Consider the following 24815-nt stretch of genomic DNA (forward strand, 5'->3'; position numbering starts at 1 on the left):
AAGAAAATTGAGTCTGAAGAACAATATTTTTTGAAATAGCTACTACATACTGGCTTTTGAAATCATATTTTACCTTTTTGGGTGCAGTATTGCATTCAATAACATGAAGAGAAAATTACAGATCCAACATTATTTTGCCATCATAAGGAGGTGGTTTTAGTCTCACAGGTGAAGGAATGTTGTGTTAGGGATAAATATTTTATCCTTTAACCATGAAGCGCTAGTTCCATTTCTTATTTTTGTGTGTGTGTGCGTATGTACATTTGAATCTGTGACTCATTAGTGTTAAAAAAAAAAAAAGAAATTTCTTTTTCTATCCTCACTACACTTGTAGAATCATAGAATGGTTTGGGTTGGAAGGGACCTTAAAGACCATCTAGTTCCAACCTCCCTGCCATGGGCAGGGACACCCTCCACTAGACCACATTGCCCAAAGCCCCATCCAACCTGGTTTTAAACACTTCCAGGGATGGGGCAGCCACAGCCTCTCTGGGCAACCTGTTCCAGTACCTCACCACCCTCATAGTGAAGAATTTCTTCCTAACATCTAATCTAAATCGACCCTCCTTGAGCTTAAACCCATTACCCCTTGTCCTGTCACTACACTCCCTGATAAACAGTCCCTCTCCAGCTTTCCTGTAGGCCCCTTCAGGTACTGGAAGGCCGCAGTTAGATCTCCCCGGAGCCGCCTTTTCTCCAGGCTGAACAATCCTAACTCTCTCAGCCTCCTGTTGTAGATCATTGAGAAGTATTGGATATTCACTTCACTTAGTCTTCCCTGCTGATGTGTATTATATGGAACTCTACTGACATTTGATTGTTAAAATGTTAACCTGTGATGAGGTTCAGTTACTTCAAGGTATAGTTGGGAATATGAGTTGGATTTGTTTGTCCACAATAGGAGTGCTAGCATGATGTTAGGTTTACAATAGGCAGAACTAGTACTAACAACAAAAAATATTGCTTTTTTATATATTTCTTTTTGTTACTAACTTATTTTGGACTTGTAGAGGAAGCGTCACACCTGTTTGAAATGTGTTAGTGTTAATCACATAACTTTTAGTATAATATTTGTGTTCGAAATCTAGAGCATTACACCTTTTCTCAGCATAATTAAAAAAAGAAGAAGCATTTTTCAGTTTCAGGAGCAGCAGGAAGAGAAGAATTCTCTTGATTCTATTTAGTAACATTTTCCCTCTCACTGGATTAAGATATCCTTACCACAGTGATAAAATCTTAACTATTTTGATTATATTGTTTTCATCTTTTTTCACATTCAACAGTCTTAAGGAGTAAACCTTGTAAGCAGAAATTATATTAGTTTCTAAAGATAAACTCTTTCTCTCCTTCCTTGCATTTTAGGAAATGAAAACAATTTGTCATGGAAATAGACTTCAAAGTTAAATGTGTAAATTTGATGAATAAAATCATGCAAAAATCACTAAGTATTAGAACAACCAGGTCAGGCTCCATATGGCGAATGGCTTTGGTGCACTGTTTCACTGAATGTCAGAATTGGGAGAGAACTGGATTTGGGAATAGGTAACATAACTAATGTAGTTTAATAGGAGCTTTCAGTTCCAACAAAATTGAGGGTAGATAGCTGAAGTTTTATAGTATTTTTGAACAGGTACATGAATAGTCAGTTATTGGTTGATTGTCAGTTTTATGTCCTTTGCAAGTTTTAGCTTGCTTTGTTTTGCTTTTTTAGAATTGATTTTTTGATACTTGATGAGTACAGATGCTTATATCTTGGACGGCTTTCTTCACTTATATTGTCTTTTCTCCAAAGGATTTTGTACAAAGGAAATACTCCAAAATAATTCAGTAGGTTTTATGTTGAACATAAACATATACTGCTCTTAATACATTTAAGTAGCAGAGCTTACTAGATAATAAGGAATGCTTCTTAAAGAAAATATGTAATTATGTTGCTTACAACTTTGGTGTAATTCTGTTCTAGCTATGGAGCACTGAATTATTATTTATTACATCATTAAATTCCGAACTCAGAGACAATTGTTCTGAATAAGGTAAAAGTATCTATTTCTTTCTTCCAAAATCTTTGTCTTATTCCAAATTCCCTCTCTGAGATAGTTGAAAGGGTTAACTTGTTACTGTAGATCTCAAACGGCCATATTTTTCATTTAGGATACCTAGTTACTTAGTTTGAAATAGATTAATCCTTGAATAACATTTGAATATTAGTCTGTCATGATCTTTTTTTTTCCCTAGCACATTCATCCTTCTCATGAATAGCCAAGAGTTTTGACAATTTTCTGCAACCCCTTTTAGATGGGTCTTTAATCCTTTACTACTGCCTGTCTCCATCATTACAAATACAAGTTTAGGCATGCTAGAGGAGGGGGGAATGTTTTCTCTGAGACAATATTCATCCTTAAAGAAAAAATGAAGTGTCCTAGAATGTTATTAAAATAAGGAAGCTTATATATAATTAGGAAAAAAACCCCATGTAATCTTTAATATGTGTGTTTAAACAGCTTATTATAATTTGGGAAGCTTCAGAGAGGAAAACGTTGTTTATAAAAAGTATTTTCTGTTCCCTTAGAACAGAAAATGCCATTTTAAAAATATATGATGACAAGCAATTCATTGTTCATCCCATTCTCATTTCTAAGAATTTTTGTTGGATTCCTTCTACATCTGTTGTTTGAGCCACTACTTGGAACATTGCTATGGTACTGCTACAGTTTCCTTGGGAAATGGCACTCTTCCCCCTGCATCCATGCACTCTTCTCTTGCATCTGTACCTTGCTGGAGTCTGCTGTGTGAACACAAGGCTACAGTGCCTCTATTCCTTCTCTTTCCGTAAAGGAAATACTGGTCTGCAGCATAAAACTCTGAGTGAATTTAAATTTTACATAACATACTGGTTACAGAGCAGTATTGCTCTAGCCTCTTGTATAAAACCAGCATGAAATGCCAGGAGCTGCCAGGTTGTGGTACTACAGTAAAAAGCATTTTGTTTTTCACATAAAGATAGTTGACTCCAAAACCAAGTATGAAATTAAGTTTTATAAGTGATGAAAGTCACAGTGTAGTATTTTACAAATTGTTCATAGCACTAGTCTTAAATACAGTATGACAAGTGGATTCCACCTTTTTTGGATTAAGGTACTATGTAAATGCACAAAAAAATTGTGATGCATTGCTATATATATATACACACCCCATTAAAATAAAATGTAATGGAAAATACTGTAGGGGTGATGATGGTTCCACATCATCCAGATGGTTCCATCATATCAAACTATGAACCTCTTAAAACAACCTCACGTGGGGTGGTAGTGATTTGCAGCTTACAGTTTAGGATCCATCTTCAAGGAATGACTAAAGATAAGCTTCTCTTCTAATGACAGTAGTAGAAAGGACTTTTGGGGCTTTGACATTTTACATATTGTCTGTTCTCCATATATAGGTATTGTTTGGTCAGAGTTAGAATTTATAAGCAGGCTAAGGTGTTGCTGACTTGCTTAATCTGATCATGACCGTGTACGTGTATCCAGGAGCTGGTCTTCAAGTGCGTCCTATGGATTCTTTCAGAAATGCTTTCCCTTCTAGCGCAGTAACAGAGAGGGGAAAAGTTCTTGAAGATTGATTTGCCATGCCAGTGGAGGCATAGTTAGAACCAATGAATTTTTTATAATTAAGACAGCAACTGTGTGACTCAGATTTTGTGCTAGGCAGGTGGAATGCTTTGTAGTGGGTAATTAAATTACAATTCTGCTCTTAGATCTTGATCATTTTCCAAGGAGTTTCCCACCATACGCATTACCTGCGATTAGACCAACCTTGTCTGTTTGCCTTATGCATTCCTTTTTACATGGGTAACAACCAACATTATCGAAACTACGTGTCTATGCTCTCTGAGGACTGATGTTCTGTGTGAAGCATCTGCCTCCACCTTAAAAGAACAGGATTCAACTATTGCTTTGTTCAGTTACATTTCTTATTGGAGAAATAAAGTAGGGCAATGGGATAGACTCCGACTTTCTGGATGTTCTGAGTATCTCTGAGAATTAAAAGTGAATCTTTGAGCTCCTTGCCACCAAAAGTGCTGTTTAATGTGATTGCTACAGCTTACTTTAATCAGTGAACCAACAATGAGGAAGAGAGTAATCCTGGGAATATATGTGTTTTAAAAATATATTTAGTTTCTAATAGAGTGATATTATTTTACATATACTTGAACTTGGTGAGATGCATGCCAGTTAAAAGCTAATGAGTAATTCTGCATAAATACCAAATTGACTTTGTTCCTAATGCATTTAGCTATTCTATCAAATTCTACATATCTTTAACCTATCAAGTCCTATGAAAATATATTGTGTTACAATAGTAATATTTTAATTCCAAAATCTGTGTTTTTGGTGGTGGTTTTGTGTTGGTTTTTTTTTTTTTTCCATGCAAGACTTAATCTCAGTAGAAGCAAACCAAGTTGGTTTCAGTATTTGTGAAACATTCTAAAGTTCATTTGTTTTCATTTAAGAATTCCTTAAGAATGCCTCATTTATATCTGTTGGCATCAAACATTTCTGGAATGTAAATTCAGAGAATTAAATCAGATAGATTTACAATTAAAACATTTAAGAATTAAGATTCAATTACCTAAAGTGTTAGATCACATTAGTAAGAAGTAGAGGCCCTGCAGTAGGGAAGATAGGAGGATGAGTAACCATGACTTCCAATTTCATGTGGTATATCGCTGAGAAAAAAGCGCTATGTGTCGTCAGTTCTGACAAGACATCAAGCAAAGATGCAGAAGCACTTTGAGAGGAAAGCCATTAGGTCTGAGCTTTTCACCTGTTAAAGCCAGCTGTCCCATGTGGGGTTTTGGTTTAAGTCCATTTCTACGACAGTTTGTAAAGCTACAGCATGAACTACAAACTCTCAGACATTGACAGTAGCTAGTTTTATGTGATAGTTGGGAAAAAGTGTCATGTATTGTAAAGTTGAATTATCTTCTTAAGGTATTTCTCTTGTGTTTATATTGAGTTTTTAAGTGGCATTTTACAAACCCCATCACCATAGTGCTGCTGCCAAAGTGACTAATAGACAGATCTATTGACACCATCTGTCTAAGGAATCCACAGCCGCTCTTTCAAAGTCTGGTTTAGTTTTCAATAGAAAAGCATTATTTATAGGAGGAATTATTTCTGTGTTTCTCTTTTCTGCTCGCTCTCCCCTCCCAAGGTTCCTCACTGGTGATTCATACTGGAATTTCCCACAACTCCCCCCCTCCCCCAACTTCATTTTGCACATCCAGTAAATTTCTCTGTTGATTCTCCAGTATTATATGATAAGTTGGCATGTTTTATCACAGTAGAGAAGCTGTAGGGCAATCTGGACAGAAATAAAACATTCATAGCTTATTTTGCAGATGATTCTCTTTAAATTTTTTTGATTTTTCAGAAACTATTTGATGTACATAGATAATGCTTTTAGAAATGAACTGATGATGAATTAACCAGATTTAATAGTGTGTCTTCTGAAATACTTCTGTTTCATGATAAAATACCTATTTCTGCAAGGTGGAGTCAAATTGTACTTAATACTTAGAATATACATTTCTTTAAAAATTATTCTACTTGGGTAGTATGAGGGTGTTTGGGAGGAGGAAAGCATGCATAGGTTGATAATGCAGGATTCCAGTAGTAACTAATGCTGCACAGTCTTGCCATTTATGGTTGGCAGAAGCAGCATGATGCTCTGGGCAAATAATGTTGCTAATGCTGATGATTTAGAGGGACAATTATATAAATTTATATTAAAATGTAGACTTCTGTAAAGAAGACTTCTGAAACGTGGTGGAGCTTTAGCTTGTGGCTGACTGAGCCGTTCACCAATATCTGTGAAGTGAAAATAGTAAGGTCCCTCTCCAGAGCGATAGCGATTGCTTGCGCTCGCTAAAAGTTCTAGCAAGTCAGAGCAAAAGCAGTAGTTTGTAAATGAGGACCCAGTAAAGAGAGGAGAAATAGCTTTATCATTAGTTGCTCTGAGGAGGTTCATTTAAAAAAAACACAAAACAAAAAAAAAAACCCAACCAACCAAAAAACCCCTGGGTAAAGATCCAACTTTGGGCCAACTGTGAGCAATGGCAGTGAGCTCATGGTGCCATTGTGAGTGCTAGAGATCTAGGCGTTCTGGGAAGGAGAGCTAACTTCTGTCAGGTAGTGATTTAAGGTTATTTTTTCGTAATGAACAAGTTTTTCTGTTTGGCTGATGTTTGTTTCTTTTGTAATGTTTAACTTGGGTTAGTATTAAGCAATCTGAATCTTTAAGTTATAAAGGCAATACTAAGGTACTTTCTCAATTGAACTAAGCCACATCACCCATATAATCAATGGTATTTAGAGATCTTAAGTTCATCTGCTTGGACATTCTGCAAGACTATACTTTCAGGTTAATAAAAAAATCCAAGCATAACAAGAATTTAATAGTGCCATACTCAACTCTGCTTGACAAATGTGTTTAAATCATATGAATGTCATTTGCAGTAAATTGTTTGAAAATACTTGCCATTTGTGTCCACTGAGTTTCTTCAGGGATCATAGAGAAAGAACCAACCTATAAATCCTTTCTAGGTTTCCTGCACTGGCTTTCCTTTTGCTAATGCTGTAATATCCCGAGACTCTTGTTCTCCTGTCCCAGAGGATTGGGTGACCTGCTATTTCTGTAGGTGTTGATGGGATTTCTTCTTTTCTTGCTAAATTTGAAGGGCAGGGAAAGTAACTGTACTCTGCTAAATTTACTCATTTATGGCACTAAAATTAGCTATTGGTCATGATGATGAGAGCAACATGAAGACATAACAGATGTCTTCATAATTTAATATTTCTGCTTTTCTACTTTTTTATATAAAACAGACAATTTATTTCACATATCTGTTATGAAAAATGTATGGGTCACACCTTTCAGGCACTGCTTTTCATTCTGCAGACCTGGGCAAGTCCTGTAACAGTTATGTTGGGAGCATTTTGGGGAAGAAGAGAAAAATTGGGGTTTTTTGGAAAACATAAAGATTTGATACAATGAATAAAAATATATTTCTCAGACAACTTGCAAATCTGTAGCATAAAGGAGCCGATACGTGGCGGGAGGTGTGGAAATCTGGTTTTGGTTTATAGAAGGGTGTTGTTTTTATTGTCAGTCTCACATGCAGTTGTTTAGAAGTAATTACAAGAGTATTCTGACTTTTTGAAAATGTCTTTGTGGTATTCAGTCATCACTTTTGCTGAGGCCTTATCACAATCAAAAGGGATCCAACAGTGGCTGTGTCAAAGATACTGAAAAGCTTACAACCTCAAACTCTTACTATAAAGAAAAGGAATGTTTAATAATTTAATAAATTAAAAGTGTAATAATAAGTAATATTCAACATCACACCATATACTTTGGATGCAATATAGCTTTAAACTTTGTTTAAAATATAACTTAGACTTCTGTCAGTATTATATACGGTTTTATAAAGTATGCATGGTAATTTGTCAAGTTCACCCGCATTTTCTTTCATGCTTTTTATCTTCATCTATTTCTCCTTCATGAAATGGTGTCTTCAACGTATCTTCATGTGCAAGACAGAAGAATCTGTCATCTGTATGCAGCAATTTGTTGACCTTAAAAACAGAAAAGGAGGAGGTGCAAACAACTTATTAGGTTGGGGTTTTTTTAAGGGATTCCCTGATGTGAACGTGTAGCTGTTCTGTTTTAGCTGTGTGAAGAAATCTTTCATCTTGAGAATAGTACTTCGTTTTGTAAAATTATAATGCCATCCTATCATATTTTGATTGAAAGCTCAACTTAAAAACATATTTACTTGGAGGAAATGGCAAAGCCAGCTTTACTGTTTTAACTAAGTTATGGTTTATTTTAATAATGTTTAATGATCTATAGAATTGTTAAGTAGTATGGATTAATATTTGATTCAGAGTAGTTTCTAGTAGCATACTGTCTTTCCTACATAGGAAGCAATGCACTATTTACCAGTACAATTTTGATACCCCTGCAGATTTCTTTTCACTGGGAGTTACTAATAGAGTTCTGTCTCAGTGGAGAGCCAGCGTGCTGAAGAGTGATAGGTATTCATAAGGAAAGGAGTCATCTTAATGGAGAGGAAAAAAAAAAAAGGAACATTGTACATTAGTGAAGGAGAGCAGGTAAATTGTTGCATGGAGAGGGAGAGGGGACTACAATGAGCAATGCTAATAAGGATGCAAGGCTTTAGGCACTTGCATTCACAGCAGCGGTTTTGTGGAAATGGCCTCTTTAGCATTATTTGTCTTTTTACTTCCCATCCTCTGCTAATTCATTCTTGTCATCATGAGAGCTTTTAACATAAAAGTAACCATTTTTAGTAATTCATTCTGGGCTTTATGACAGCATTAACAGGAAAATGGGGATTTTTCCTCCTGAAATGTATGAAGAAATGCTTTTATCAAGGTCAGGGATGATCTTTATTATGGCTTGATTCTACATGTTTATATGAGTATTCCTTTTGCAATTAATCATTGAGGATATTTACTTAAACAAGGATGAAAGATATTTTTGGGATCTGTTGTTTTACTTCAGAACAGCGGTTAAGTTTGTCTTTTGTTTTAGAGACATATTTATGGTGATATCTGAGAGGTTCTAGCCTGTGGCCCATCAAACTCTGACTTGTGAAAGAAAATAGCCTAGTTAAGGCATGTAATTAAGTGAGGCTGAAGAACTGTGATTCTGTAATTCTGTATTTGTTTTTTTGTTAAAGGTGGAATTTCAAAGAATTATAAGCTGATATTTTATCAAGGTCAAGGAAAGGGGGATCTCCATGTGTTTAGTAAATGAGGAATAGAAAACTATACTTCATATCTCAGTTTCCTTTAGCCAACCCTTTCTTAAAGATAGGCATTATTAGGCTTTAAGAAGGATGGGATGAGATACTTAAGATACACTATTTACTGTAATACACATGCAGCATACTCATTGTACAGCTTCCTGGGTAGGCATTTGCTCTATTGCTTCTAGTCATCATCGTATAATATTAATTTCTTAGAGCTTGATCAGTGAAACCTGTATGAATGTTGGTAAATGCTCGCTGAGGTAACCCATTTGATTTGGCATGTGCGTAGGCACACTCTAATAGGGGAAGAGTTCTATGGTCAAGTGATCTAAACTAAAAACTAACCAAACAAAAACTCTCCACACTCTTCTGAGAAGTATATTAAGTTTCCCAGTTTTCAAATCAACTTTAAGGATTTAGATACTGGAATCTCATTGAAAATGCACTAGAGCTTCATACTTCACAGAACATTTTTATTGCCTAAATTCATAAATTGATGATTTCAGAATAGGTCTGGGAGCACCTTTATTTCTTTATAAAACAGTACTTTTAATGTGATTACAAAGGCCCAAATGATGACAATTACTTTAATTGGTAAGAAAAGGCATGTTGAGGGTCTGTTGCATTTTTAATATTAAGTGCATTTCAAGACCTTTAAAGAAGGCTGTACTACATGAAACACTTTCTGTGGTGCGTATAAAGTATATAGAATGACAGCTTTAATGGATATTATTTAGTATATTCAGCTATGTCATTAGAAGAAAAGACTGTTAAATGCTGTGGCATTTTTCTAGTTTCAGAGTTCTCTAGTCTCTCATGTGAAAAAAGTATTTTTGTTGATTTTATTTAAAATTATTTTATTGTACCTGATTGAAACCCAGACTTCTCTGATATATTTTTCAAAGTAACTTAGGAACTGTTGTTTGATTTTAACATTTTATCCTATGCTATCAATTTATCTTCAAGAAAGACATTCTTCCATTTGCAGGTTTGTAGTAGCTAAGCATTTGTACAAAAGCTGATCTCTGTTCATGTAAATAATACAAGGTCAAAGCTCCAGTAGCCAGGCTTTAACCTAATCCCCTGTGCCTTTCTTCATCAGTTAACAGATGACTTTCTGGAAAATTACAAGTACAAACACTGAACTTTCTTGTCTCATAATGCTGCATGGTCAATTAAGAACTAATACAACAACTAGATGAAAAACAGTGCTCTTTAAGCAAGAGAAAGGCAGAGGTTGTATTTTCATTCTTAAAGCTGTGTAACTTGACTTAGATGTAAGAAGCTTTCAGCTTTGGCTCAGTCTTTTCTGTCTTTTTAAATAGAAATCTGTCTTGAGTAGACTTCTATAACTGTTGCTAATTCATCAGCTTTTTTAATCAAAAACCCCATCTTGTTTTTAAAAGTGGTATGGTGTCTTACTCTTTTGGGAAAGCCTGTTTAATATGCCAAATATCTTTGCACAGAAAAGAAGGCTACCTAACTGCTCATTCCAGGTGGAAAAAGGTGACTAACTTACCATTACTAAAATGGCAAGGCATGAAGAAACAAGGAGTTTGGCTTTGGCTTGGTTAGGCAGTTTCACACTAAGTAGGCTAATTCTATGTAATTTTCTGCTTAGAATGTTTTTAAAAAATTGAGCTATTTTGTCTTTCCTCTGCTCTCTGTAGGTGTTTTATGTACTTAATAGAAAATCTTTTTTTTTTTTTCTTTTCACTGCAAAGGCCAGGCACTTGATGTTTACATATAGTGGTTTCACTTAGGGGTAAATCCAAAGAGGACCTTGAGTGGCTTCTCACCATATAGCTCTTAAGCTGAAAGAAGAACATATGGTTGAGTGGCACACAGTCTTTGCTGAGAGCTTTGAGCTCTCGTTGAAGCCCAGTTCATTTTTCCTGATAATAAAATGTGGGATTTGGGCTGAAATATTTGAGACACCTTTTTTTTTTTTCTCCTCTTCTAAGTCTTGTACACCAGTTTCTTCTTCATTTATTTTTCATTAGATTATCATTTTCAAAGTTGATGAATTAATTCAGCTGCCTTCTTGATGGTAATGTTTCTCAATGATGATGGGCTCTTTTGAAGGATTTATGCACTTGATGCAAATAAAGACTCCCTAGTCTTTCCCCAGTGTTTCCTTCCTAACAGTCTTGAAAGTGAGCTGTTCACCACTGTGCTTATGAAGAATCAAATAGTGTTGAATCTGTCCTATGTAGCTTGACTATTTATAATTCACTTCTGTTTATAAAGTCCTGTAGCTATTACAGTGTGGTGTCTCTAATGCAGATACACCAGCTTATAAATACTTGGAGTAATGACAAAATTATAGAACAAATTAAGAGTAGAATTCCTAAATAACGTGTAGAGGACTGACAATTTGCGGTACAGTCTCTCAAGAAAAGATCCATTCATTTTTAATAGACCTTTTTTAGCTCTACTTAGCTTTTGCTTTTAATCAAAACATTGAGGGAGAATTTCCTGTTTATTTAAAGTAAGAATGTAAAATAAGGACAGATTAATTGTCATTAAAAATTCCTTTAAGCTGATACCTGTGCCATAATGCCTACTAATTAGCCATATAATAGTATATTAGAGAATAAGAAGATTGAGATTAGGGCTTTACCTGTAGAGAAGGGACAACTGATACTCATTAATCAATTTAAACCCCTAACCATTCATTTAATTCTCAGCCTTTGCAGAGAGTACCAACTGGTGAGCAGCTGTGAGCCTCAAGGCCTAGTGGTTCTGTCTAATTAGTCCCACTGAAGGCTTTCAGCCTATTCAGGAGCCCTTAATTTAGGCAGAAGGGTTTTGTTTCAAATAGCTGTTTACATAAAGTGGAAAAGTCGTATATTGGTTGCCTTTTAGTGTTTAGAAACTATGCTGTACTTACATTCATGATACAAAAAGGTAGCTTAGCCTTGAAAACCCTATTGCAAAAAAGCCTGCTTAAAACCTTGGGTAGTCCTTTGCAAGGATGAAAATGAACAAAACATCTAGTTCCTTGTATCCACCTCTCAAGTCATGGTTGATAGCCTACCTGTGCTGTAACAGAGATGGATGTAGCTACTTGAACAGTGTAAGTTTCTAGTGAGATTAATGTTACACGTTGGCAGTAAAGGTCCTAGCCTACTTTTATCTTTCTGGAGGGATTGAGCAAATTCTGCATGGAATAGCCATGGGATGAGGGAAGGAAGGAGGCAGGGAGTGGAGGTGGTAATTAAAACTAGTCTACTTTCTAATAGATTAGAGAGGAACATGCAAACTTAGTGAACAGGTTACTTCTGTGCATAATGGAAGCCATTATTATTAGCCAGAAGTATTACCATAATCCTGAGTAGTAAAATATGAGATTCTTGTACTTCAGATTAAATTTGTTTCTTTATATGAATATAAGTAGCTTTTTTCCTCAGCATTTCTACATCCTTGTAAAATGTAGTTTAATTTGTTGGAAGGAGATGTCTAATAATATAATCGTACCTTAGAGTCTTACAGACTGGAGAAAAATATCTTTGCTGAAGGAGCATACTTAGTTGACTTCTTTGACTTCAGCTGCCTTTTTTTGTAGGTTGTTGCTGTTCTTTTTCCACTTGCCTCTCTGTACATGGCTATCTTAACTTGTGAAAAAAGCCTGTGCAGAGAAGTAATCTCTTTCATTAGATCTACTGATAAAGTTGCAAAAAAGATGAATATTTCTGGGCACACAGACTCCTCTAAGGCTTATTAATTCATGGTACAACCTATTTTTCTTTGCTGTTTGAACCCCCTCCCCCATCACATAGGGATTGCTGCTAGAAATAATAATAATGATAATTCCCTTGTTTTCAAACAGCTATTCTCCTTAATAATTTTGAGCCTTCGTCGTCATTTGCATTTATATGTGTAAACCATACAAACCTCTGCCTGCTTGCCTGTGGTAGTGTTTTATTATGCATTATAATCTTCTCAAATCACACAACTCTGTTCCTCTCATTTTCACTTACTGTTTTTTTATGTTTTTCATAGCTGTGCAGAACTCTTCTGAGATCTGTTCCTTTTTCCTTTCTTGTGGCTTATATTCATGTCTGCTACTCTTGACTCAGCCTCATGGTTATGTGCTACTGTGTCTTTCTCTTACCTCTTCCCTCTCATTCCTTTTATCTATTTTTGACCTCTGAATATTGATCTCTGTTTCTCTGTCAGCATGCTAGTCCCTTCACCAGAACCCCTTATAATAGTAATTCAAAAGCTAGTTGTTAAGCTATTAAAATAATTATAAATTAATTAAAATAACTTTAAAATATCCAAAATAAAAACATACTCTTGACTTTTGATCAAATAATGCTGTTTTTCTAACTTTTTCTCATACTGTTAATAATGTTCTTCACTCCTTACATCTCATCCTCAATGACTATAAGCTACTGACCTTCTTGAACCTTTTTTTCATTCCATTATAAGCTTCAGTAGGCTGAGTCAACAGCATTTTTGTTTATCTGTAGAAGTCTCACATTTAGCATGCTATGCAAAGTATAAACATTGTCTTCATTAATGTTCTGGATATGTCAGAATTTGCTTTTAAGGTTGAAAATTGACTGAGGTGGGCTGCATTCCTCTAGGGATTTGTTACTAATCCTTTAAAAGGCCGTTTCAAATATTTTGTTTTCTGAAAGTATAAATGACTTGAGACAATTATCCTTAAAATTGTGGTTCAGTACTTTTTCTTGAAGTTACTAATTCACCTAAAACTGGTGCTATTTAAATAGCTTCCTTGAGTGTGCCTGTCATATAGGACATCTCAAAAGCTTTGTTTTAAATGTTTAAATACATTTCAGGCTGCTGAACACTTAGGCTATTAGCTACAAGTTTTCTGAAGAATTGACTATGAACATTCAGGAAAATAGTCTGTTAACACTTCTTTTTACCATTTCTTTTAGCAGTAACGACCTGACTTGATAGAGTATGCTTTTTCTTTTTCTCCTATTAATTTTATAGAGAGAGATGTTAAATAAATTTTTCATGCTTGAAGATTGAAGTTACTGTCTACAGAGAATACTTTCAAAGTTAGATTCATTTTGAAACTATTTTCTTTGAGTTTTTCCTTTATTCACAGATTGTGTTGTAGTATAAAATGAGAGAAACACTAAAAGCCCCACATAGCTAACTATTTTATATATATGTAGCTGTGCATATACTGTAGAATCTTCTTTTATCAAGAAGACATGCTGTTATGTTGAGAAAACTGAGAGGTTAGTTCAGCAATCTTCTAGATATTGTAAAGTAAAAATGAAAGTCCTTTGTACTTTTCTCAGTTCCCTTTATACCCATATGTTTCATTTGGCAGAGTGTCAGACTGCTAGGTGGGGGAGTGCCTCTCGTAGCAGGTACCATGGTCTGCTTTTCCCTTCACTCGTCCTATGGGTAACAGCCAGCTTGTTGGCTGAAACATCTCCCTGTGCTCGGCTATGAGATCATGGAGAAATTTCACCAAGCTGCTTGTTTGTGCTTCTCCACTGTGTAAGAGGGTGATGTTTTCTATCACAGTCACTTTAACATAGCTCTTACTTACACTGAACCAGTTTTTCTTCTGTATGGGTCGTCTTTCAGTATTTGGGTAACTGAGAAATTTTGCAGTGTGCATTGACAGAGGAGAAGTATATGGAGCTGAGCAATTCCCTGTGTGGCTTTGTTTCTTGACGTCTTCCAGAGAGTTTTCCTAGCAGCACGATTCAGAACTCAACGTATGAGAACTCTGGATGCTGAAGTGTAGGTGATCAAGATGACTTAAGGTTTATGTAAGAGTAAATACATAAGGCCGCTTAATGGAACTTCTCCAGGCCTTGGTTTTAGGAAACTTTGTGGTAGCCACTGAATGATACAAAGGTCTTCACTGTGATTGTATTCAAGTTGTTGTACAGTTTTCACTACAACCAGAGCTAAAATCCAGTTGGTAAGGTACAGGAGTGGGAGATTTTGGTTGAAATTTTTGAATGACTTCTCACTAGATTTTCAGCAGTCATGCTCTGGAATGGGAACTCAGACCACAGATGGTAGTGGAAGCGTTAGTTCTTCATCCCTTGGAGAAAACAACTCAGTCTTCTGGGCACATACTATTGTACATTTAAGGAAGTCCTGGGACATGGCTTTCTACATGGCTTTTATCTACAGGTGTATTCAATGTTATCTTTGTAAAGTTATGTTTTATGCAATGGAGTAAGTAGAAACAGTTGTAAAAGAAATAGGCATGTGGAAGATCTCTGATTTTCAGTTGGAATTTGGAACCAAAGAAACCTTTGAAGAGATAAAAAACAAACTCAGTGGACTTTCTTGCCTGTTGAGGGACAAGAAATCAAACAGTCAAAGGGAAAACATTGCACAGTCGCTCAAAAAAAGATGATTCGCACAGCAGTGATAGGTGGAAGATTATTTTATGTGAAAATTCGTTTGCTGTTTTGACATATCTTTATATTAGTGAAAGAAAAGCAATAGAAAGATATCTTCAGTCACCAGGCAGTGAATGTCATGTTGATTGCCATGCCAAGTAACTCATGGCTTTTTAGTATACAAATGAGCTGAAATATATTTTGAGGAGTATGTGGTTAACCTGCATTTATATGGGAAGGTAAAATATTTCACAAGTTCACTGAAAATACTGTATTCATTCTAGCTTATTGCTGCATACAGAATAATCTCTCACTGTGATTGAGATGTCAGTGTCCAGCAGTAAGGACTGATTTGACTAGCAGTATTCTTACAAGTTCAGTACATGTTTAACTTCTAAATCGGTGGGATCATAGTTCCTTTTTCTCTTCCTCTCAGGAGGAGATATTTGCTGCTTTTCCCTGAGAGCATGTTATCATTTATGCTTTTCATACTAATTTACTTAGCTTTATATTTGAATAAAAGTATGTTTTGGAGAGAGTGTAGGGATAGACAGCTTTTAAATAAGTAGTTATTTGGGTTTTTTTTTTGTGTGTGGAAAACATTAATTATAAAATATTTAATTGATATTGATGTGTACCTTTTATATAATTCTAAATAAATGATTGAAAAAAATAATTTGGATTTAAATTTCTATTCTTCTTTCTGCAACTAAAACGTGACAGTAGTGTGTTACTGCAGTAACAATTTGTAATTGAAAATGCCTGGCCTTTTTGTATTTGTCCAAACATAATGTTGTACAAAAAGTTAAACTGATTTAAATAGAGTGAAAGTAAGTTGTTTTAATCCAAAATTTTAACATATTACAATAATAACAATACAAATAAGGAAATTGAACTACTTAATAGTGATTTTTTTATTCTATTGTTAATCTCCTCTAAATTATGAGCACTATGAGTAGTTAAATTCAAACTTATTCCTGAGCTGACATAACCCTCCTATTAATATCTAACATTTTGATTCATGAGGGCAGTTTTCATACTTTGTTCACCCTTGTAGGTGAAACAAACTTATTATAGTCTTAAAAAGTAGGATTTTGGACAGGTGTTTTTAAATCCTTATATTTCTCTTCAAATTTATTTTGAAAATAAGAATAAATGGCCATATCAATTGTATGAGAGAGACCAAAATTTGCACAGGCATAAGGCTAGAAGTGCCATTGAGTGTGGTGTTACAGTACCGGGCTTCTGTTGTCGCAGAGTTGAGGAGTATTGCCTAATACAGCTGAGAGGGGAAACCCCTTGCTCCTGTTGACAATTGCTGTTTCTTTCTCTGGCTTCCTGATAGTCCTGCAGAAATGAGGATCCTTTTTCCTTCTCTCAGCATCTCTGAGACTGTTGAACGTGCAGTTGATCAATATCAGATGCAATCTCACACTGAATCTGGAGCTGGAAATGAATTAGAAGTTGGTATTCATAAGCATGGTAGGAGGTGGCTTTGAAATGTCTGGAAGAGTGTGGGGGCAACTCATCTGAAATAAGTTATGCTTGTTTTGATGACTAAATGATTTTAAAGAACAACCCAAGAGGCAGGTATATCTTTAGATGTATTTGTTTATGAATGAGTATGATCATATAGAAGGGTATTTTGTGTTTTATTTGTTTGTCCACATATATAAAACTTGGCAGTAAAATGGCCTAGTAGGCTGTAATTATACCACAAATAGATGAAATCTATGTCACCGATTACAGAAAAACTTCAAGGTGAAATACATTTTTTTCTGCATCAGTATGTCTGACATCTCAATTACCAACACAGAATATATATAAAAGTAAAATACAATAAGTAGCATTTTAATATGTCTCTTTATTAATATAATAATATTTAATGTAATATATAATTTTGAATCCTTGGCATTTTCACTAAATTGGCATTTCATGTGCTTCCTTCAGTGCAGTTAAGAGTCCTTTGGTTTTGTGGTGCTATCATTGTTTTGGTTTTTGTTTTTTTCCAAGTTCTGCTTTCCTGTTCCAAGTGGCAAACCAATGGTTCACAGCCAACGAGATATTCTTCCTGTCTGGAATAAAACATGATTGAGAGCAAGGATTGAAGATGGAGAGGAGGAGGGCCTGACAGTCTCTTCTTTGTTTCTTAATCCTTCACTACTCAACAGAAAAGCAAGCACTGGAGATGGCAGTTCTTTGGTGACGTGTGCCACCTGTTGTTCCCACACTTCACCATTTACTGCAGTTGGTTTTTCTGCTCGGGTGTACCAGTGAAGCTGCTGATGCCAGATCAGAGCTGCCAGGCCTTTCTGTGTAGGGAACACAATTTGTCAAGGAGGAAAAGGGCAGCAGTTGGTTGCTCTGAGCTGTCCCAGATCTTCCTACCATGTCCCAACTCACCTGTTTAAGCAGTGATCATTTCCACTATCTGGTCAACTCTGTTATCCACAGAATTATCCAATTATCATCAAGTCCTATCACTTGAATATTAAAGTATCTGTTTCCCTAGTGGTCTTCCAGTCACTCTTTATTTCAATTTCTACCTAATATGTACAGCACTTCCATAATCCTTTGCCACCTCTTTTTCCCCCAGCCATCCTTTTCATACTCTTGACTGCCATGCCAGGGTCTATGCAGCTCTCATGACATCACAGCCTTCTCTGTGTTCCCCCTCTACCTGCCTGACACCACTGCTTCACTCATCCTGCAATTTAGTATGATCATCTCCAAGCAATTAATCATTGCCAGGTTGTCACATCCAAATCTCCAAAGACGAGCTTGCCTTTGGATGCATCCCACCCATTCTCCGTCATCTTGTGCTCTTCTCAATATCATCCCAGTGTAGGAGATATCTCCCAGCATTACTAAAGCCATTTCAAAGACAAAATGAGGAATGAAGTAGGGCTTATTTTCCATTGTGTTTGGTTTTTAATGTAGTGTGGGTGCTCACTGGGTCATAGCTGATTTTTGAATTATTAATGAAAATAATCCTGTAACTTCATTAATGTTTTCTTTAAGGGAAAATACTATTCCGAACTTACCAGTTTGATGTGGGATATTTTAATTTTTGTTGAATGAAGTTTGGTTTCAAAGGTCAGCGCTCTAGATACTACTATCTCAGACTACTCCAGTATCCACTAAAGTCAGATGAGACATTTATCTTGCCAGAAAGCAGTACTAAGGGAAACTAAAAATAAAACTGAACACTTTTTTTACACTGGGAACATTACCTACTGCCTGAGGTTTTATGTAAATGTCAGCGTCTTACATAGCTCAATACAAATATTATTATTTAAAATTTATATTCTAGCTAATTTAATGAATAACCAGGTCAGGACTTATTTATGCTAACTGCTGGACAAACCAGTAGCATGTGTTCGTGTAACAAAGATTGACTGTAAAGTTGTGTCTCTTGAAAATAAATGGCTTGTTCAAGAGCAATTTTAAATTCAATTTTGGATTAAGAAACTAAAGCATGACTCTTAATGTTGCTGCTTTCAGCTTCTTTGTTAAAAGTGATTATTTCAGAGAGCTAGTCTCTCTTAGCATCTCCTGGGAAATATGTCTTTAGGTATTAAAACAAAGACTCATTGTTAGTATCTGTGCTATACAGTACCTGCCAATATTTTTTTTCATTCCCAGTAGGCAGAGTATTTCAGTAACTGTGAGTTGCTGTACATCTTTCCAGAAGTCTTTTTCCTAAAAATTTATGGCTTTTTCTGACCTAATCCTATATGGTCAGAATTGCTGCAGAATAAGGAACAGAAACAAACCATTTAAACCAATATAATGTATGAATGTTTTTTATTTTTCTCCCTTGTTTATTTAGCTTATTGCTGTAATACCTTAGCTAACTCCTCTTCAGTTGACCAGTACATGAGTATTGTGTAAACTGAATGTCTGTAGCTTCCAATGTTTGGGGTTTTTTTTTTTTCTCAGTATAAGAGCCAGGCACATGATTGGTCTGGATTTGAGGTATCTTTAGTACAGCTCCCATTTAATCTCTTGTTTCAGAGAGATAGGCAGACCTGGCTTAAAACTCTAGGCTCTCTGTGGTTATTCTAGGTTTTTTTCCCAGACATAATTGTACACTAAATTACTGGTTTCTGACATCTCCTGATAGTGTGGTAGCCATGACAGAAATGTAATTCATAGTGTCTTAGGAACATAAAATACTTTCAGGTTATCTTTCTAAGTGGGGAAGAATGTTTTATGGGTGCCTACAACTTTAGTTTAAAAGTCATGGCCCACAAAATTTCTTTTTATATCTTATATTCAGACTTTAAATACGAAGTGCAACTTGCTTTACCCCAAAATATCCCTTGGTAACAGACAAAATGAAAAAGAACACATTAATAATTTAATCTCTCAGCAGGAACAGGAACTCCAATAGCAATTAAAGGAGGGAAGCAGAAGGATTCCTTTACATAATGGTGTAAAATGAAAAAAGAACAACTTTTTCACGGAACTTCATGGTAGTTTCATAGTAGGAATGATCAGTTAGTGTTCAGTGCTTTTCTTTTTAGTTACATCTTGCTCACCTGTTTTCCATTGTGTGCTTAGAAAAAGAAATGGAGATGTTACTCTTCCTTGGGAACATGTAGTGGAATTGCAGGTTCTAGTGATCCAAAGTGAGAGCTTTGCTTGCCACATGTTATGGTATCTAAGTTATTGGAAAGAACTGGACCTATTCCCAGATCAGTATTTGGAACCATTAAACACATCTTAAAATACATTTCAATAAACCTGTAGTCCTGGGCCTTAATCAACTGATGTCATAGTGCTGTTATGTTCCAGCTATTTATTTTTCTCCTTAGTGTACAAATACCGGCTCACTTTCAGGATTGTAACACCTCTGTTGCCTGACATTTTTGTTTGTAAAGGTGGTGTCGTTTTAAAGTAGTTATGGAAATCTTCATAGTTACGACTGTGCAAAGTAATGGCGGGATTTAGGTAAAAAGGGTAACTTTATTTTTTTTCCAGAGTATGTGTTCAGTACTTGGTTGTTAGAGATGAACAGCTGTTGTAAATAAAACTCTCTGTGGAGAGCTACTTTCTGAGACCAAAATGATACCGTGACCAATGCTATTTTCAAATCAGTGTTCCAGAAATATCAGTTAAATGCAGTTTTGGCTGTTCTGCTTTATGCCAAATTAGAATTCAAAAGTGAAATTTGTGTTGTTATCCAGTTGACTATTTTGGGAAAATCCAAAGGCATAGGCACAGCATCAGTTACTGGCTTCATTATTTCATGTCTTTGGTCACAGAGGGAAGACTGCAACACCTGTAAAGGAAGTCTCAAAATAGTTGCCTTTTAATATGCACTATTCTTACAGGCTACAAAGGTCAGGAAATCAGATGTTTTATTTAGGCTGAACAAGGGTGGCATGCAAAGAGTAAGAATATTTAAAAAATTGGAGAAGTTGAGAGAAAGAAAGAGTGTGGGACAAAATCTCTGCAGATCTTCCTTGTTCTGTTGTTTTTCCTTGAAAACTAGGACACTGTGAGAACAGATAAACCCAATAGTTTAGGTTAGCTGCATGTCTTTGGGCAGAAAAGCCGCTTTGAGAAAAATACTTTGATTTTTCCTTCAGTTATATTTCACCTGCAAAATGATGCGAGATTGCTTTGCAGTGTGTGCTTGAAGTAGTATTCAAAGTGTGCTTGCCTGTTAACTGCATGTGGTTTGGGTCTTCCATGTTCAAAAAAGATTAACTCAACCTAGAATTTAAGATGAGGAAAAGGTAAGCGAATCTTATGAGGGGAAAACCAGATGAGATTAGTTTGTTGATTTCTAACAGCAACAAGAACACAAAATCCAAGAGGAGGGTAAAAAAGGAAAAGGTTGTATTCTGCATGCCAAAGGGATAAAATCTCAAGAAGTGCGTGGAGAGATCTTAATTAAAGGGCAGCTCAAGCACAGGAAGAATGAGGTATTTACTACTTGGGGATATGTTTAACCTGAGGATTAGAGAAAGATTTCTAACCACTACACCAAGAGAGTTATGGAACATCTTTCCACTCAACATAAACAAAATCACAAAAAATTTTCCCACACTTTCTGAGAAGTTTCTGAAAGAGGCTAAGTTGTATGTAGTGGAAATAGTGGGGAATTGGGAATACACTTTCTTATGTTCTGATGAAGTATAATTGTTTGCAAGAACATTTTCCTTGTTAGCATTTTACTAATAACTTTGATAGCAATTAGGCCAGTTACTCAGATCTTGTGTTACAATGTAAAGCGTTTCAATAAAAGAAAAGAGTGGAGGTTTTGTGCTCTGAAAATCAGCATTAAATGATATACTTGTGAAATGGCTAAGAAATGGACCCAAGAGCTTACTGGCTTTTTGGCACTTGGCTAAAGACACTGTTATGCAGCGTTTTTATAAGACATAGGATAAATTATTATTTAGATATATAGATCTTGGGAAATCAGGTTTTCTATATCCATCTGAGCTGAAGTTTAGATGGACTGTAGCTATGGTCTTGATTGTTAACTGTTTTAGGCTGCATGGCTCAAATTTGAGGCACTTTGTTCCAGTAGCACATAACATTTTTGTTTTTCCCCCTAAAGGAGGATAGCGCAGTGTTTGTACCCTTGATATCAGCAGCTTTCCCATTTATTCACATTACCTGCTATTTTTCAATACGTTATATTTGTATATGCTGCCAACAGGAGGGTTTAAGGTGGGAATAAAGGCAAATCTTGCCTCTACAAATTTAATGCTAGCTTTCTTTGAACCTTCACATCTGTTTATTTCAGTGTTTGAATTCTTGTAAAAATAGTTGTGGCACAGTCCAAGAGAATGGAAACATGATTTCATGTAATTGTTCTTTTAAGTAGCAGCATGAAATAATTAGTATGGCATACTTTAATGGGTGGCATCCTGTTGACTTTTTATGAAAGACTTGAATTATAATAAAAGCAGAGAACACAAGTTGGTTAGTTCCTATAACCCAATGCTGTCATCTTTGGGGGAAAGAAAAAAGCAACTCTGTTGTATATTTAAGAGCAGATCCAGCATGTAATAGGTGTTCCACTTCTGTTTTTTCTTTTTTACCAAATATCCCCTTGGGAAGGATTTTTGACAGGAAAATTACAGGATTGGTGCCCATTGTAAGATTTATGTTCATAATAGAAGCTGCTTCTTCTCAGTAAAATGTAAATGCAGTTTAAATAACTAGGCTAACAGGAAAGAAAGATTTAAAAAAAAATAAATATATATATATGTGTAGAGATGTGGAAAGATTATAACTTGGTTGTCAAGGCTATTATACCCCTCAGGCAGTTGTCACTAAATCTGTGGTTAATGCTCAATATGTGCCAGTCAACTACTCATGCAACTTTTGTCCCTTTCTGCTTCAAGCAATTTTATGAAATTTTCTAGAGAAATGTTACTTTATAAAATGCTAGGATTAAAAAAAAAAATAAATTAATGGACATTTCTGTCATTTTAACTCCTCTAGTTAGGAGTTAAATTTCCATCAAGGAAATTTAAAAAGTATATGAGCATTCCTGGAGTTTCCCGAGGACTGTTTCCCCCTAAGAGTTTTGAGTCTCAGTTTTCAAGAAAGTTTAGAGGTCAGTCTTTAAACTTTCATTCTGTACAGTACTTGAGGTTAGTGTACAGTCATTTGAATGCCAGTATGGAAAGCATGCATACAATATATCTGAAAATGGTATTTCATTTATTTGTGATCTGGGCCAGGCTGACAGAAAAAATGGGAAGCTTGTACTATATTGTATGCTGGTTGGCTAGCATAATCTGTGAAAATACAAATGTGATACATATTTTGTTTTTTGAAACAATTCTTAACTATTTTTAAACATTTTACCTTAAACTTGAATTTTTCTATTTCCAGACTGACTTATTACAATTGATTTTTAGCTCTCTCATCCTTTGTTTCTGTGCCTTTTCTTGTGAGGTACATGATAGCTGAGTAAAAGAATAAACAAAACAAGGGTTTTATCCTCATCTAGGCATTTTTATCTTGGAAAGAGAGATCTAAAATTGGTCACTCCAATTGTGAGGGGAGCATTATTGTGTGAGGGGCTTTTCCCAAAAGCTTTGTAAAACTTCAGGATGAGTAGATACAAATGCAGTTTGCAATGACTGAGATCTGCTCTCAGGGCAAACAGAAGTATATTTGAGCCTTTTTTTTAGCTGCTGCAGAAAACCAATTGTGCTGCTGGTTGGCACAATTTTCTCTTCTTGTACTTTTAGCTCTCCTCTGACTGGATTTGGCCTGTGCCCTACCTCTAGGAGGTGCAGCTCAAAATCTCGCTTTAGTGTGATGTGCAGGGCTGGTCTGCACAGTGGTGCGTAGCCAGCAAAAGGATTCAGGAGTTCCCTGGCTTCTGCTCTTTCTGCCCATCCTTTAGTTTTCATGTCTCAGGGAGTTGTGGTAGGTAAACGTAAAATAGAATTACTTGTTTTCTTTAGGTACTACAAAGTCTTGCAATGTTGTGAACGTATGAACAGAAATTGGCAAATTAGATAAATTAAAAGAAATATTTTCTCATTTAGGAATATAGTCCTAAATAGTACTTATCTTTCCTCAAAGGACTAACGAGTATGTTTATTGCTGTTTGAGGGGGTTTTTTAATTTAATGATCAGTAATGTTCATATAAAACTATCTTCTTTTACTGCATACAGAATGCAAACATATTTCAATGTAGTCAAGCCATACTACCAGAGATTTGGGAATGTGTGGTTGCTGCTAGCTGGTTAGTGTAACATTTAATTTGCATTGAGTATCTTGAGGTGAAGGAAATGTGAAATAAGCATTCGTGTAAAGTTCTACATTTTAAAATATTTTTATTTTTTATGTATATATGAAATATATACTGTACTTTTGTGTGTGAGTATAATACATATATTGAAAACAGAGGTGTCTTTGGGGCTCTCCTCTCCTTGTCTCCTTCCCTTTTTCCATACCAATTTATGGTCTATTAACCTGCAGTGAATAGACCTTGTATTTCATTCTGGTGCCTCACAGCTGTTCAAAAACCATGTTATTAATGTTAATAAAGAATCTTGGCATCTAAAATTTTAATAATCAGGAATTAGTGACCCAAGAGACTAATTTTATCCATGTCAAAGTTGTATATCAAGAAAGAGAGAAATGAGGAAAATAGTAATTTGAAATTGAGTCGTCAATTTAAAACCCCAGAAGTTTTTGTAGCTCTTTATTCCTAATTGGGAATTCTTGGGCACCCAGTTGGTTCCCGTATTCTTCTGTGGTATATGTCTATCCAGACTATTAAAGGATTTTTCATGCCAGTTATCACCTTGCAGCTTGAATTAGTTTGAAATTGAATGCTTTTCTAGAAGAGTGTCATCTTTGCTTGTAACTTTTTTCTTTTATCCCCATTACTGTCATCTCATGTTGCATCAGAATTCTAGATTGGAGAAAGTAAAAATTTTATGATTCAAAAAGTTGGTCTAGTTTTCCCTGACACGAGAGGTGTAAGAAGTGCTCAGGCACTCCATGCATTTGTACCTCTCTGGTACTGCTTAACAAGTGACTAAAAAGAGCTGATAGTACAAGTGAAATAAAGCAACTTTGTGGGTGCTGGAGACATTAGGCTTACTCTGTAGATATTGTGTGA

General features: G+C 35.5%; 1 protein-coding gene across 3 annotated transcripts in view; it reads left to right on the plus strand.

Annotated features, from left to right (window-relative positions):
• ROBO1 (roundabout guidance receptor 1) overlaps nt 1-24815 on the plus strand; it is a 313399-nt gene that overhangs the window by 18893 nt on the left and 269691 nt on the right. The window lies entirely within an intron of this gene.

This window comes from Balearica regulorum, chromosome 1 (genome assembly GCF_011004875.1).
Source record: "Balearica regulorum gibbericeps isolate bBalReg1 chromosome 1, bBalReg1.pri, whole genome shotgun sequence".
Lineage (NCBI taxonomy): Eukaryota > Metazoa > Chordata > Aves > Gruiformes > Gruidae > Balearica > Balearica regulorum.